General features: G+C 37.5%; 1 long non-coding RNA gene across 1 annotated transcript; it reads left to right on the top strand.

Moving 5' to 3' along the window:
- Positions 1–410: 410 nt before the first annotated feature.
- On the top strand, positions 411–16,402 carry LOC115266464 (uncharacterized). Its single transcript, XR_009995809.1, has 4 exons — positions 411–499; positions 561–1,038; positions 14,913–15,275; positions 15,826–16,402. It is a non-coding gene; the product is annotated as an uncharacterized LOC115266464 (long non-coding RNA).
- The last annotated feature ends 1,100 nt before the right edge of the window (positions 16,403–17,502 follow it).

Consider the following 17,502-nt stretch of genomic DNA (forward strand, 5'->3'; position numbering starts at 1 on the left):
TACAAATCGTATTGTTCGTGCAGATGAAAATCGGAATTTTCGACACGCGAAAATCGATTTTTCTCCCAAACCGTGCGTCGGAAGTACACAGCAAAAATTAATGTAATATGCCTCGATGTAATTCTGCCGATGTACGAAATTTTCGATGTAAACGCGATTTTTAGATGCACAATCACATCGGTACAACGGATAATTACATCGTTCTCGAAATTACACCAAATCAAAATATAAGCTATCCTTCACATCGTTTTTGTGTAATATTCACATCGAAAGAATGAGAATATTACACAGAAGCAGCTGCAACCAACTGGTTGCGACGAAGTTGTGTACGATTACACAAATTCGATGCCATATCGCATCCCCTCGCGATGCGATATTGCAACTCGCAACACTGGCACTGTTTGTTGTGATGGGTGTACGCAGGCAAAAGCAAGCGCCATGTTTAATTTGTTTGATCCGTTTGACCAGTTTTATTCGTTACTTTTTCACGGTTTAGAAGGTATTTTAGATATTTAATGCTGATATTTTATAATATTTAATCAAAATAATTACTATTATAGGTGAACCCAACGAGGAAAATGGATTTTTTGGAGTTCAGACGTCGTAATAATGAAATCCTTCTGGAACCGCAATCGACCGAAACATGGTCATATTGATCACCGTTTTCGCGGCGTTGATCTGCATCCTGATTGGCACTAGCCCCCTAGATGGACAAGTTCGACTTCCGCTGAGGCAAGTACATGGTATGTTGCAGACTTCACCGTGGAAAAAAACCGCAAGACCGAAAGCGACGCCGTCTGTGACGAGATAGATGGAAAGCCGGTTCCCTGACCATTGACCTTGATAGTGATGATCATCGTTTCATTGTACCTTGTCCGGCACTACCGTTCGATCATCTGGTATATATCTGGCCGACCGTGGAGGAAGGTGAACTTCGCATAGTTGCTCAGGAAGACTACGAAGAGGTCGGCATGAATTCCGGAAGGATCAGGATGAAGGGTACTGAGGATCGCATGGTTTGCAATTGTTCGTGTGCAGGTATGCCAAAGTTTCTATAATATTTACCAGAGAAGCATTTATCTGAATTCAATTCTTAAGGATATCTAATCTATGCATCCTTAAGTTAACGGTAACACAGTTTCCAGTGAGTGTCCTAGTGTTATAGACTTATGTTTAACTCTATGCAGGGTGTGAGACCATTTGGACAGTGGGTCCTATTTTGGATCTGAGAATTTCATGTAACGCCGGCAATTTCATGCCAATTGGTTTGTATATATTGCACATCAAGGATTTGTCGAATCATTAGATTCCCTTCCGATGAAGTAGAGCGAATTATACGCACCGAGCTTCCAATCGCAAGTCCCTTTTTGTCACTGTGGTCGTTGCCATTCGGATTCATCTTGTGTTGGCTCTTTGCTTGTCGTTTTACGGCTGGCTTTCAGGGCTTGACGCCAACCCACAAACCCAGGTACATAACTGGAAAGCCGGAAGCTACGGGTTTTGTATTAGCATTTCCTCCAAATCAACTAAGCTCAAGCGCCAGTCTTCGCGGGGGTGGTGTTTTTATAGGCACACATAAAATGATAATAGTTTACCTGAACACATGTGCTACTACCCTCGAACATCCCACCCAATTCCATGTATGTTGTTTATCTTTAACTTCTGTTTTTCTTAGTGTTTTGTTCCTACTAGGTAAAAACCTGTTTCTCAGCTTAGGGTGCTATATGCATTTTCACAGTTACAAACTGACAGTTTTCTTCGACTATTGGTCATGTATCCAAGGAAACCAATAAAAATAGGTTCTGGAAAGCATCTAAAGTCAAACCTAGACGCCATCTGAACTATCTTGCTGAAAAGTTCAAATTCATGTAAGTAACGTAGAACGTGTCAGTTACACTACCCGCCATTAGTATATTTTAGAGATGGTCGGGTTCGGGCTTGGAAATTAAAAAAAACTCGGGTTCGGGTCGGGTCCGGGTTTGAACAATTTCAAAATTTTCGAGTGCGGGTCGGGTCGGGCTTTTATAACGTCGGGTTGAAGTCGGGTTTTGTACCAGTTTAGATAAATCAGTATTTACAAAAATGCTTTATTGGCTAAAACCGATACATTTAACAATTATTTTTAACTCGGGCTTTAGTCGGGTCTATTGCTTGGTCTATTGACAAATATATTCTCGGGATCGGGTCGGGTCGGGCGAAATTCAGAACACAATTTGACACAAGATAGACTATATTTGGCATATAGGGTTTGACTGACTTCGAAATCGAATGGAAGCTCAAAAAGTGTTATCTGACACTAATATGAGAGTTATTTGGGGATGATGCCGGTGCTGTCAATGAGCAATCGATGTTGACAGTATTGGTAATCAGCTTGAAATAATTTTCAAAATGTATAATAAATTAACTTAGCATATTATTTGATTATTGTTTGGGGATGCTGTCAGGAAAACTAGTTGCCCATACCGGCTAAAAACGCTAGCTCTGGTAGCCGTCTCCAAATAATTTTTAGAAATATCCAGTGGCGTAGCTAGGAATTTGGGGGCCCGGTGCGAAACCAAATTTGTGGCCCACCCCATGAAAATTACAGATGTATATATTTTAAAATGACAAATCTATCCTTCTAACTCTCAAATGATCACGCCGTTGTGTTGTCCTTCAAAGATTGCCTTCTGTTTTCTTAAAAAAAATCTTACTTGAATAATAATTTCTCTTCAAGAATCGTTCAAGTGGTTAATGCAAGGGTGTCATTCAGTATTTCACTAAACACTCCTTCAGGATTCTCGGAGGATGTTTTCAAAAGTACATCAGAGTACGTACTTCAAAAGATTATTGCAAAGGCTTAATCGAGTATTTCTCGAAACAATTGCTCAGGAAGTCCACCAAGGATTCTATCAAAAATATCTGAGGATTTATCTATAAGATCAAAGAATCCATAAGAAATTCTAGAAAAAAATCACTACAAAAAGTTCTCCGACGATTTTTTTTTCGGAACCAGATATTTTTCCAATAAATTACATCGGAATTACGGAATTCGGAAGAGAAGTCCTTCTAGAATTTCTTCAAACATTCCTCCATGGTTTCTTTCAGGAGATCCTCTAAATATCCCTAAAATATTTTTCCACGAAAGTCAAGTTTATCTTGACATTTCCTAAAGCAATCATCAATCATCTTGGCGTTCCTTTAAAGATTTCTTAAGAATTTCTTCCAAGGATTTCTTCAGAAATTCCTTCAAGAACTACTGCAGCTATTTTTTTTCGAAAAAAAAAAAAATATCTGCAAAAATTTTTCAAGGAGTTTCTCTAAAGTTTCATTAAGAGATTCATCCTAGAAATTTCCAAAGAATCCATTGAATAATGATTAAAAAAAAATCCTCCAAGGATCCCTACAGGAGTTTCTTTAAGAAAATTCTCAGAGGAACTTCTGTAGGATTTTCTTCCAATAATCCTACTGGATATCTTCCCACGAATTCTGAAATATCCATCTACTCTAGGAGCTTCCCCAAGGATTCCTTCAGGAATTTTTGCTAGCATACCTCTAGGATTTCTTCTAAAAATTTCAATTGCGACTTTTGATAAGACTTTTTAAAAATTCTTTCGAAAAACCTATTGAAAAACCATTAACTTACCATCAAGCCAGTTAGTCAAAATTTTCTTCAGGGTTTATTTTTATTTATTATTTCTTCAGAAATTCCTCTGAACAAACAAGCGCTTCATTCCTTTGTTTTCAGTAGGATGAAAACAGGAGCGTATATGGTTACAGTAAAGGAAAAGATACCAGATTTGATAAAATAAAATAAAATAATTTCTTCAGAACTCCAAGGACTTCCCAAGTAACCACGAAGCCGTATATAAGTGCATCAATTTTGCCATATATTTATAATAAAAATTGTGTATATAATGCTGCATTACTTTAAGCACCTCATTGAAGCAATATTAAAGTCGAAAAGGGCCCCACTAAAATCAAATTAGTGCCACATTGTAGCACGTTGACAGCCATTACTAAAGTGACATAAATGCATGTACTGTACATTTGCATTTTCACATGCTTAATACGTGCAACACGAAAAAACAAAACTTTATTTTTAGCACCGTTTCGTTATCGACGGTACTAATGCCCCCCACATGAATGTTTTAACCATCATTTTTTTTTTGTTGCCGGGTCGGGAGTCGAACCAGAAGTGTTGAAGACCGCCAGATGAGTTCCATACGTGCTGGCGCCTTGGACTGTTTCTGATGCAGTGATAACAACAGATATTTCATTAACTAAAAGGAAACTGTTCTTTTGTCTCAATCATTGCTGTAAAGGGCAAAACGACTATGTCATATGTAATAGAATCCGTGTAATTACATTCTGATAAATCACTGAAAAATTCATAATGCATTTTAGAATATATTTATTCAATATTATGCCTCTCAAGAAAAATCAGAATATGGCGATTATCTGCCTCTGGCTTCTGATATTAGCGCGATAGTCACTAATCATAACAGCGTCACCAGATTTAAAAGTATATAATTCCATTATATGGGGTTTGACAGCAAGAGCACTCATTCCACTAAGCCACTCTTTCCGTTCGTCACAAATACATTCAAAAACATCTGTCACTTCGCGAAACCCACGTGCTTTTGTTTTTGGCGGGAACACTTTTTCTTTTGTTTTGCCTTGCGACTGTCATGCGGCGGTATGCCTTGCGAGCGTACGACCGCCGCAGGACTCTAATAAAAGATAAGCGCGACAATATAAGAAATTTAACACACCCTTCGCACACTACTCATTTGCTAATTGTGGTTTCTAGCATTATTGGCATGCGATAGGGCGATAGCAGGCAACAGAAAAGAGAAAAGGTCATCTCTAAAAAGGTTTTGCTGAAGAAAGGCGTGGATCGGTGGTTCAAACGGAGATTAAGTTGGTCGGGAGTCGAACCAGAAGTGTTGAAGACCGCTAGAGTTGACCGAAAAGTTGTTCATACTTCTTGATTTCATTTGTTTACCATTAGAGTCAAGCTTTTATAATTGTATTGTTAGAGCAACCTTTGCTAGTTTGTACATTGCATTTATTCAGTTTTTGCAGTGTTGAATTATTGAATTATCGTATATCACCTGTTAATGCACCCTAATGTAAAGAAAAAATGTAATGCATCAATACATTGATAATGCCAATCTAAAGGATTATTGCATGAGAAGTGTGGAATTACTGCATTTTGCATTGCAAAGGTTGATATTCAGTCTAATTCGTACAATGATATAATGCTTGTGGTTACTTGGGTTCTCCAAGGACTCCTCCTAAGACTGTTTTGCTACTTTCTTCAGGAATTCTTTGAGAATGCCTAGAAGCATCTTTAAAGTGATAAATGCAAGCTTAACACTTCATATAGGATATTCATCTGCCACTCCAATTCTTCAGGAAACGCTTGAAGAATTCCTATGGGATTTTTTCCAAGGATTTCTGAAATATTTCTTAAAAAAATCTTTCGGAGTTTCTTCAAAGATCTTGTTAGGAACCTCTGCGAAGGTTTTATAAATCGGATGAAGCAATGAAGCTTAATTTATTCTATAATTTCTCCAAGAGCTCTACAGAGGATTACTTTTGGGCTTTTCCCAGGGATCGCTTTAAGAATTCTAGCAAGGATTTATTCAAAATTCTATAGGAATTCCTTTTGAAATTCCTCCCAAACTTCCTTCAAGAGTTTTTCCAAAGATTTCTTTTTTAGTTTATCCAATAATTCTTTTACGATTTCTCCAAAGATTCAACTGACTCAAAAAAAAATGAAAGATTTTTTTCAAGCATTCTACAGAAATTCCCCAAAAAAATGCTAATGGTATGCCTTCAAACATGTTTGCCATTTTTCTTAGGAAATTGTTTGTGAACATCCTTATATTTTTGGAAATTCTTTGTTAATGAATTTAAAAAAAAAAAATTGGGAATTTCCAAACCAGTTTCCGAAGAAAATTTTCAGAGTATCTGCCGAAGCATTTTCCAAATTATTTTCAAAGATATTCCTTAACGAATTCCTGCACGGATTTCCAAAATAATAACTGAAAAAGATCCAAAAGAAATTCCCGAAAATTCTAACTCTAAATTTGTTCAAGAATTCCCACAGAAATTCGTCCAAGAAAACATTTCTTTGAATTCTTTCAATAAATTCTTTAGGTATTCTTCCAAGGTTTCTATCTATTGATACCATTAAAGATTTACTTAGCGATAACACCAATTTCACCCGGATTTCCTTCACGATTTTTTCTGACGTTTTCATCAAACATCTGTTCCAAATGAGGAACTTCAAGAACTTTTTCTTAGATATCTTTTACAATTCATCTGGGAATCACTTCACGGATTTCTTTACAAATCCCTCCAAGATTTGCTTCGAAATTTGCTACAACGATTGCTTCGGGAACTCCTCCAAGTGTTTCTGAAACAATTTCTTCAGTAAAGAGTTTTTTTTTAAGATTTCAAGAAACGATTCCTTTGGGGCTACCCCACATGATCCCTTTAGCAAAATTCCCAGAGTAATCCTTTAGGAATTCCTTCAAGATTTGTTTTCAGAAATTTCTGCAAGGGTTCTTTTTGCAACTCCTCAAATAGTTTTACTTGAATTCTTTTCAAGGATTTCTTACGAAGCATTGTTCAAGCATTTCAATGATTTCTTCGGAAATTCTTCCAATAATCGCTGTATGAAATCGTCCAAAGATTCCTTAGGCATTGTTTTTCAATTCCTCTTTCACAATTCATTCATGAATCCTTTAAAAAATTCCAGTAAAGACTTAATCTTTTTCAGTGATTTCCCAAAGTTTTCCCTCAGATAATCCTACAAGGGTGAACACATTCATCCCTCAAGGATTGTTTCGGAAATTCCTCCAGATTTTTTTAGAAAATCTCACTAGCTCCATTCAGGAGCGATACCTGATCAAGCATGATCTCAGAAATTTATCATAGACAAGGGTGCAGCCTTAGCAAATTTCTACCTTTTAGCTTTTATAACTAAATGCAACACGATGAAATGGAACACGGATAACATTATATTTTAATAGCATTATTTAACCCTTCAGCAGTAACGCTGTTGTATTTTGTACAATATATTTAAAAAAAAAAGTTCACCGTGGTGCTGGTAGTAGTGACTAATTTCTAGAAGATTGATAATTTTTATTTACTCATGCCAACATTCATAAGAAATCGTAGCTGAACTCTTTTGGAAATTACGAACTGTTTTTAGGACTAACCAAAAATTTCCTGATTCCTGTATGCGTCCTTTTTTAATTATCTTCCCATTCTGTTCACTGGAGGATTTTTTTTTCAGCGCAACTCTGGGAGAAATTGCTGGAAAATCTCCAGCACAACTGTGGGAGAAATTGCTGAAGAAATTTTTGAAAAAAAAAATCCCATGAGAAATTCTAGGAGGATTTTCTGGAAGAACCCATGGAGGGAATTTTTGGAGGATTATGTGGTGGAATTCCTTAATAAATTCGTGGCAAAACCCCTGGAGAAATCCCTGAAGCAATTCCTGGAGGAATCTCTGGAGAAATTGCTGGATGAATTACTGAATGAATATCTAGAGGAATTTTCAGAGGAAATCTGGGTAATTTCTGTTATTTTTGTATTTCTAAAAAAAAAATCCCTCGAGAATTCCTGGAGGAATTTGTAGCGGAATTTCTGGAGGCATGTCTGGAAAATTCTTGAAGGAATGCTTGAAGGAATCTCTGGGGGGATGCTTGAAGACATTTGTGATGAAAACTCTGGAGGAATCTGGAGAAATTCCTGCAGGAATTCCTGAAGGAATCCCTGAAAAATTCCCGAAGGTATTTCGGGAGAATTTCTGAAGAAATCCCTAGAGAATTTCCTGGATGAAGAATTAGAAGAACTGCTGGAGGATTTCCTGGAAGAATTCCTGGAAAAATCCCTGGAGAAATTTATGGAGAAATCTCTGGAGTAATCCCTGAAGCAATTCCTGATGGAACCTCAGGAGAAACTCCTGGAGAAATGCCTAAAGGAATTCTTGACATAATTTTTTGAAGTATGTTTAGGAGCAATTTCTGGAGGATTTTCGCAAGAAATTCATGGAAAAATTCCTGGATGAAATCCTGGAGGTATGTCTGAAAAAAATCCTAGAGGTATTCCTGTGAAAATTGCTGGAGGATTCAATGATGGATTTCCTGGAGGAATCACTACAAGAATTCTTGAAAGAATTACTGGATGAATTTCTAGATGAATTTTGGGAGATTTCTAATCTATTATTTATCTATATCTGAAAATTCGTACTGGAATTAATGGGGGAATCCACGAAGGAATTCCTGAAAGAATACTTGAAGACATCTGTGAAGAAGTCCCTGGAGAAATCTTGATAGAAATTCCTGAAGGGATACTCAGAAGAATCCCTGAAAATTCCTTAAGGTATTCCCCCTGAAATTTCCTGGAAGAATTTCTGAAGAAATCTCAAGAGCATTTGATAGAAGAACACTTAGAGGAACTGCTGTATGATTTCCTGGAGGAATTCCTAAAGCATTTCATGAAGGAATCTCAGGAGAAATTCCTGGAGAAACCCCTGAAAAGCTCCTGAGGGTATTCCTGAAGAGTTTCCTGGAAGAATTTCTGAAAAAACCCTCAGAAAATTTTCTGGATAAATTTCTGGAGAAATTCTTGATATAATTTCTGAAGGATGTCCAGGAGCGATTCCTTGATCAATTCCTAGAGAAATTGCTGGAGGAATTCCTGAAGAAATTCTTGGAGTATTTCCTGGAGGAGTTCCTTGATAAGTTTTTGGATAAAAGCCTGGAGCAATTTCTGGAGAAATTCTTGGAGGTTTTGAAAATTGCTGGAGGAACCCTTGAAGAAATTCCTGGAGAAATTTTTGCAACAATTACCGGATAAATTTCGGGGGGAATCTCTGGAGGAGATCTGGTAGAAATTTCTGAAAAAATCCCCTGAATAATTTCCGGAGGAATTTCTAGAGAAATTTCTTGAGGCATTCCTGGAGAAAACCACGAAGCAATTTATGAAGGAATCCCTGGGGGAATCCTTGGAGAAATTCGCGGAGAAACCTTTGGAAAATCCCTGAAAAAGTTCCTGGAGGAATTTTTAGTGGAACTCCTGAGGCAATTCCTGGAGGAAAATCTGGAGAATTCTTGAAAAAATCCAGAAGGTATTCCTAGAGACATTTATGGAAGAATTTCTGAAGGAATCCCTGAAGGATTTCCTGAAGATATTCCTGGAGGGATTGCTGACATAATTTATGTTGGAATTCCTTGAATGATTTCTGGTAAAATTCCTTCATGAATCGATGAAGTAATTCCTGTAGAAATCTCTGCAAGAATCCAAGAAGGAATCCCTGAAGGAATGCCTGGAAAAATTCCTGGAAGAATGCCTAGTAGAATTCCTGGTGGAATTCTTGGAGGATTTCCTGAAGTAATTCATGGAGAAATCTTTGGAGGAATTCCTGTATGAGTAGGGTAAGTGTGCCGATCGTTGTGGTAATAAGGTAAATTAATTCAAAAAAATATGATCGTGCCATCTAATGAACGATTTCAAAACGTTAGTCGGTAGTTTTCTATCCAAATTTGCTGGAAAAAATATGAAAACTATCGTTTCTCTCTGTTTTCGATCAATAATCGCATACCACAACAATAGGCACACTGTTCCTATTATGGAGGTAAAATTTAATTTCGGTTCCTATTGTTGCGGTATCCCATTGAAATCATATGGGATACCGCAACATTAGGAACACTACCGCAACAATAGGAACACAGCAGCCGAAATATTAAGGAAAATATTTTTTTAAACTAGGTTTTTGGGCAAAATTTAAGCACACAAAAAGTGCAATCTTATAAATTAAGCATAATACATCTATTAAAAATGCCTTTTGGTAACATTTCAGTCGAAAAAGTGCTCAAATGCCACTACCGCAACATTAGGTACTACCACAACGAAGGGAACAATTACCCTATCTGGAATTTTTTTTGGAGAGATCCGTTTTTTTGCAGGAATTCCTGGTGGAATTCTTGGAAGAATCCCGGTAGCCATTACTGGAGGAATCTTCTGAAAGATTCTTCAGGGGAAGTCCTGGAGAAATTTCTAGAAGAATTTCTAGCGGATTTTCTGGAGAAATCTCTAGTTGAATTCCTTGAGGAATTTTTAGACAAATCCCTGCAAGAATTCCCAGAGGAATCCATGGAAAAATTCCTGAAGAACTTCGTGGATGAGGCTATTGAGGAATTTGTAATGGAATATCAGAAATAATTCCTGAAGAAACAGCAAGATGGAATTCTTGGAATTATAGAGAAAAGAGTTCCTGAAGAAACTCCAGAAGGAATCCCGAAAGCGATTTCAAGAGGAATTAATGAGGGAATCCCTGAAACTGAACAGTTCCTGGAGAAGTACTGAATCAATTCCTGGCGGAGTTCCTTCAGAAATACAAGGAGGAATTCATGGAGGAATCATAAGAGGAGGAGAATCTTTGAAGGATTTTTTAAAACAAGTTGTTCCAGAAAGAATCACAGAAAGAATTCTCGAGTTAAGCCCTGTAAAAATTTTTAGAGGAATCCCTGGAGGATATCCTAAAAGAATGACTGTAGGGATTAACTGAGGAATCTCTAGAAATACTCCTGGAGAAATTTACAGAAGAATTCTTGGAGGAATTTCTGGAGGAATCTCCAGAGGCATTTCTGATGGAAACCCTGGATGAATTTTTAGGGGAGTTCTCCGAGGAATCCCTGGAATTATTCCTGAAAAAGAATCTCTGAAAAAAATCGTGGAGCAACCCCAGGAAGAAATTGCTGGTGGAATCCTTGGAGAAATCCTGAAGGAATTCTAAGAAGAGTTCGTGGAGGAACTCCTTCAGAAATCCCTGTAGCATTTCCTGAAGGAATCCCTGCAGGAGTTCCTGAAGAAACCCCAGGAGGAATCCTAGAAGCAATTCCAGGGATTCCCTTAACAGTCCCTGGAGAAGGTTTTGAATTTATTCCTGTAGGAGTTCCTGAAATAGAATTCCAAAACAAAAGAACTCATGAAGAAATTCTAAAAAGTGTTCTTGGGGGAATTTTCGGAGGAATTTTTAAAATAATCCCTAGAGTTGTTACTGAAAGAAACACAGAAGATATTCCCGGATGAATCCTTGGTGAAATTCTTGAGGAATCCAGGAAGCAATTCCATGAGGAATTTCTTAGGAAATCCCAGGAAAGCTTTCTGAACAAATTACTGGAAGATTCAAGTGTAGAATTAGCTTAGAGTTAAAATACACGTTAATAAAAACAAAAAAAAAAACAGGAAGAACTTCTGTAGGAAAAAAAAATTGAAGGAATCCATGTCTGCAATAATTTTTAGACGAATATTAATGTTGGAATCTTTGAATGGACTACCAAAATAATGAGTTGTACAATGTTTTAAGGATCTCCTGAATAATTTTTTATGTAATTTCTTGTTAGGGTTTCTGGAAGATATTCCTGCTGAAATACTTGGAACTATTCCAGATTAAAAAATCGGATCAATCTCTTGTGGAATTCTTGAAGAAATATATGGAGAAATCCCTGAAGAAATCTCTGAAGGAACCAGAGTTTTAAATTTTCATTTGCAATGAGTGAAATTCAACGTGAATTTAGAAAATTCTCAACTGAGGGATCAAAATAAAATTCATTTTGGTGAATGAATTTTTTCATCTATTCATTCATTTTTCTGTCACTGACAATTTTCTTTGAGAAATAAAACTGGACCGTTACTCCCGATTATACTTCCAATCACTTCAAAACTTGTGTATAGTCGTTAATTAGGATATTAATCATGTTCTCTATTTGTCCATTAAGCCGGGTTGTGCGTCTGTTAATAGAAATTAGACATTTTACGACGTGCGAAAAAATATTCGTGACAGAGAATTGAATGAAAAAAGAGAGGCATTCAGCTGACAATGAATGTGGCCAAACCAGTGAATCAAAATTCAACCATCGCGCAACAATAATGACAATGTCGCAATCTGCATTTGTTGCGACAATCCACCCAATGCGACATAAGTTTGTCCCAACTTTAACAGAATGGGATAAAGGTCGTGCAAAACGAGATTAGAGATTTTTAAGCCTTGCATTGTGATTTTCGAGCGGTAACTTCGAGTCGGTAAGCACTGCAACGCTACTGAAGATATATCATCAAGAAGTTTCGATTTTGGGTTAGTAATAATTGATTATTCTCGAGTTGAAAAGTACGCAACAAATTCAGCTTCCGTTTTGTCTGCAACCAAAATTTTGGAGATTATGTCATTATCTGTTACCAGTTGGGATAATGAGTTATCGCCGCGCCTTCTTTGTTGCTTGTTTTATGCCTCTTTTGTCTGACAATTCTCTTCACTGGGCCAAACACGAATGAAAAAATGAGAATGTCAATCTTCACTTTCAATCTTCGAATTTTTTATTCTCTGGAAGGAACTCTTACAGAAATATCTAAAATAATTTCTGTTGACATGACTTTGGGAATCCCTGGAGGAATCCTTGAAAATGCACTGGAACAATCACTGGAGGAACATCTGGTGGTGGTGAAACCCATAGAGGAATTCTTGCAGGAATTCCAGAAAGATTTCGTATGATAATCTCACAAAAAAAAAAACTGCTAGAAGAATCACAGAAGGAAACCTGAAATAATCCCAGAGAGAACTCCTGGAGGATTTCCAGATAGAACTCTTGGTAGAATTTCAGAAAGAGCTCTTGGAGAAATTGCAAAAGGAACTTCTCGTTGAATCTCAGAAAAAAAAAAACTCCTAAAGGAATCCCAGAAGGAACTCCCGTAGGTATCCCAGAAGAAATCTTATGAATACCTGCTTAAGGAATCCCAGAAGAAACTTCTGGAGTAATCAAAAAGGCAATGCTAGAAGTAACTCCTTGAAGAATTTCAGAAAGAACTTCTGGTAGAATTCCAGAAGAAACTTGTGGAGGAATCTCATAATGAGCTCCTAGAGAAATCTCAGCAGTAAGTCCTGCAATAATCCCAAAGATCATCCTAGAAGAAAGTACTGGAAGAATCCGAGAGTGAATCCTAGAAATAACTCATTGAGGAAACTCAGAAAGAATTACTGGAGATATTCTAACAGGCACTGCGGAAGGAAACTCATAAGAAATTTCTTGACAAATCCCAGAAAGAATTCCTGGGTGTTTCCCAATGGAAATCCTATCAATTTACCGATGCAGGAAACCCATAAGGATGTCCTGTAAGAATCTCAGGATAAACTCCTAGAGGAATCACAGAAGGAAACCTGGAGAAATCCCGAAGAGAACCCCTTGAAAAATCCCAGAGAGAACTTCTGAAGAAATTCCAGTGAAACTCTTGGAGAAATCTCAACTTCTCGTGAAATCTCAGAAAGAACTAGAAGAATCCATAAAGGAAGAAAGTAATTACAGATATAATACTAAAGTAACTCCTTAAGGCTTAAGGAATCCCAGGAGGAACTCCTGGTAAAATGCAAGAAGACACTCTCAGCGAAATTTCAGAGAAAAATTCTGGAGGAATCCCAAACGGAACTTGGGAAGATTCCTGAAAGAAATTCCTGGATAAGCTCCCAGGCAAAATCTTTGAAAAATCTTAGAGGTGTATCAGAAGGAACTCCTGGTGGAATCAACCCAGACGGAATCCTAAAACTGAGCCTAGAACTAACTCTGGGAGGAATCTAGAAGGAACCCTAGCGTAGGAATGGCATATGTTCCTCAGTGTGTGTGCAAGAGTGAGTGGTTTTAATATGAAAATGACCCGCACTGTGCACATTTTCTGAGCGTAATGTCATCCCTGCCCTAGAGGGAATTCTAGAAGGAACTTCTGAAGGGGTCACAAAAATAAATACCTAGAGAAATCCCAAAAGAAACTCCTGGAGGTATCCCAGAGAACATCCTAGAAATAACTCCTGAATGAATCCTAGAAGGATATCCTGGAGGAATCCAAGAATAAATCCTTGAAGAAACTCCTGCTGGAATCTCAGAAAGAGTTCCTTGTGAAATCCCAACTGACACTCCGGTAGGAATCCCAAAACATACATTTGGAGTATTATTAAAAGAAGGTATCCCAAGATATCATCATCCAGCTCCCGGAAAAATCCTATGAAGAACCTAGAGGTAACTTCTGGAGGAATCTTAGAAAGCATTCCAGAGGAAATCTCATCAGGTAGGAAGGAAGCTCTAGAAGGTTTATCTGAAGGAATCTTAGCCCTCCTTCTGCATTAGGGTCATTTTTGGAACAAACTGTACACTACATAAATCCCTATAAAAATCCCTGCCATCATTTCTGGTTGAAGCTCGTTCCTAGTGAAAACTATGAATTAGACAATCTTAATGTGAAACGGGACGCCGTGTTATTTTTCCTATCTTGCCTCTCTTTCTAACAATTTGCCTCGCGATTTTGAAGATGGTAATCTCGAGACCTATCGCACTGAAGATGCTGAAAACCAATCAGCATATGCACTGCAAGTGAGCATACACAATGATAGGTTTTTGTTGCAAAATATGAAGTAGAATCTGAGATTACCATCTTAGTAGCAACAGAGCAATGGCGGATATTTTCTCGACCGTCCCGTCCGCCCTTAAAGGAAACTTATGACTTTTTCACCGCACCAATGACCGCGCGGCGTTTCGTATCCAAAGATTCTGACAATACTCTTTTTGGAATGATCAGAGGACTTTCTTGCATAATGCCTTCGTCATTGGAAGATTCCTTTATGGATTTCTGAAGTGATGCATAGAATGTATTCAAAATATGAAACTGAGACGGCACTTACAACACGAATTTATTGAACAATTATTTTTCCATTTTAATATGAAATTCTTGAGAAATCTTAAATAGAGGAATATTTGAAAATGAAGATATTTTATTTATATTTTGTACCATTCACATTGATTGTTCCATATTCCTTTCAAAGTCTGAATACATATTAATATATTAATTTATTTTACAAACACCAATAGATGCCTGCGGTATATAATTCGTGCATGGTGGCCTCACAATTGGATCTTCAACGTGGAGCTCCATCGTCGATGTCATCAAAAGCCCATAGTGACAGAAATTAAGAAACGAAAGTGGAGGTGAGTCGGCAACACTCTACACACGGGAAGAAACGAAATCTGCAAACAAGCGTTAGATTGGAACCCAGCAGGACATCACAGCAGAGGCAGGCCCAGAGGCTCGTGGCAGCGCAACCTCACCAAAGAAATAAAGGAAGTCGACAGAAATTTGACCTGGCCACAGGTCAAAGCGATAGCAGGCAATCGCCCAGGGTGGAGATCTTTCAATTTGGCCCTCTACACCACCGTGGAAGGTCAGGACTGAAAGTAAGTAAATATACCTAATTTTCATCAACGAACTAATACCTCAGTTATAATGTGAGAATGCCAGTTTAATTATATGCAAGAATCCCATTTGTACGATATCCTCAAAAAAAAATCTAGTGTCATTCATCAGAATATCCGTGGGAAACATTATTTGGAATATTTTTGGAACGGATGATTTCCTTACAAAACAGGCACATAGATTACATTTGAAAAAATATTGTTTTAAGTAATATCTACAGAATTCAGGCCAAACATGTCTAAAGGTCCTATCTGCAGAAGAGAGGCTCTCTTTCGTTAATATCTCAGCTGTTTATTTAAATTATGATTATATCCTTGCATCGTTCCGTCAAATCAATCGTCATTTATATTTGTAAAGCAAAAGTAGTTGAAAAGTGCACCATTACATTGCAATAATTGAAAGAGAAAGTGAATAAAGAGAGCTTCTCAAATGCAGATAGGACCTATTGAAATGTTCGGCCTGGATTACTTGTTCAATATATTAATTATTTACTAATACTAATAATTACTAATGAATATTTGTATATTTCAGGTTGACGACGCATCTGTCTTCAAGCAGTACTTTATTCATTCCTGCCGTCGAAATGGTCGCCTCAGCTATTTTGTGTCCACAGAAATAATTAAAAAGTCAGTCAATTTGTTAATGATAACGAGATTGCTTAAATTCATAAGTAGGTAAATTAAATTTTATTACAAATCCAAGTAAAAATCAATACAATAACGAATAAAATAATGTTGGTTGTGGTACATGTTTTTTTCCTGTTTTTTCTCCTCAATGGGTGATTAAACTGTTTTCCATCCTCTTTCGCCTTGAATTTTGAATAGCTTTAAACACCTAGAGGTTTTTACAGCTACACGAAATTTTCGCCGAAAAAAGATGAAATTCATTTTAATCACCCATTGAGAAGCATTGGTACGCGTTTACATCGTTTTTCTCCATTACGTTGATAGCATTACATCATACCGAGTACGTCAAATTTATTACATCGAGCGAATTACGTCGTACTAGGTTATTACATCAATAGCCCGCGTGTACATCGGGCTGTGTAATATCACTCGATCGATGTAACGACCTGGTTGCAGCGATTTCGATGTAATATTCAACAACTTTTTTTGCTGTGTACGTCGGGCAAAGTGCGCTGTATAGAGGGCCAGATCCGCTGCCCAGCGCACTACGTCCGACGTAAGGTTTCGCGTATGGATTTGGAGAAAACTCGATTGTCACGTGTGGGGAATCTTCGGGTTTCAACCGCGACGACAATAGTAAGTTTAAATTTTTACCGTTTTTATCATTATTGTCGGGCCGCCACCAAACCGGACTTCGCACAATCAAGTCGCGACGCGACCCAACTCGCGACGTTTTTAAATCATGTCAAAGGTAGTGCGCATCCTTCCCGTTGTTGTCAGCAACACAGCGCACTAGATGCGAAACAGTTGCGACACTTGTGGACCAAGAAAATGGCAATTTTTGATTGAATGTCGGTCTTGATTCCAACCGGATAGACAATAAATGTATAGTATATTATATGTATAGTATATTTGTTATACTACGCCTAGTGTAAATTATCAACATTTTTGATAATTTACACTAGGCGTAGTATTATGTTTCCAGTTCAAAACCGAATTAGCGACATTTTTTCTTTGACTTCCGCTGCTTTTGCCTTGCGTTAAACACAATGTCGGAAGTGGGGCGCTGTATAGAGCACCAGGTGTACAATACAGCGCCCCACTTCCGACATTGTGTTTAACGCAAGGCAAAATCAGCGGAAGTCAAAGAAAAAATGTCGCTAATTCGGTTTTGATCTGGAAACATAATATAACAAATATACTTTTCTAAATTAAAACCTAAACTTAATCCGATTTCAGGCCAAACATTTCAATAGGTCCTATCTGCATTTGAGAGGCTCTCTGTGTTCACTTTCTCTTTCAATTACAGTAGACGTTCGATAACTGCAACATGTTTACGTTTCACTTAGCGAACGAAATTCGGTAACTGCAACGACTGATAGATGTCAACAAGTTGTCAAATGACAAAAAATAACCGTGAACGTGATCCGACTGTACATTTGGGCTAACATGGCGCACCGTTTTGACGTTTGTCGGTGCGATTACTGCAAATTTGTTGCACTTACCGGACTTGCAGTTAAAAAGCATTGCAGTTAAACCGTTTGCACCGACCGAACGTCTACTGTATTGCAATGTAATGGTA

The sequence above is a fragment of the Aedes albopictus genome, unplaced genomic scaffold (assembly GCF_035046485.1).
Source record: "Aedes albopictus strain Foshan unplaced genomic scaffold, AalbF5 HiC_scaffold_213, whole genome shotgun sequence".
Taxonomy (NCBI): domain Eukaryota; kingdom Metazoa; phylum Arthropoda; class Insecta; order Diptera; family Culicidae; genus Aedes; species Aedes albopictus.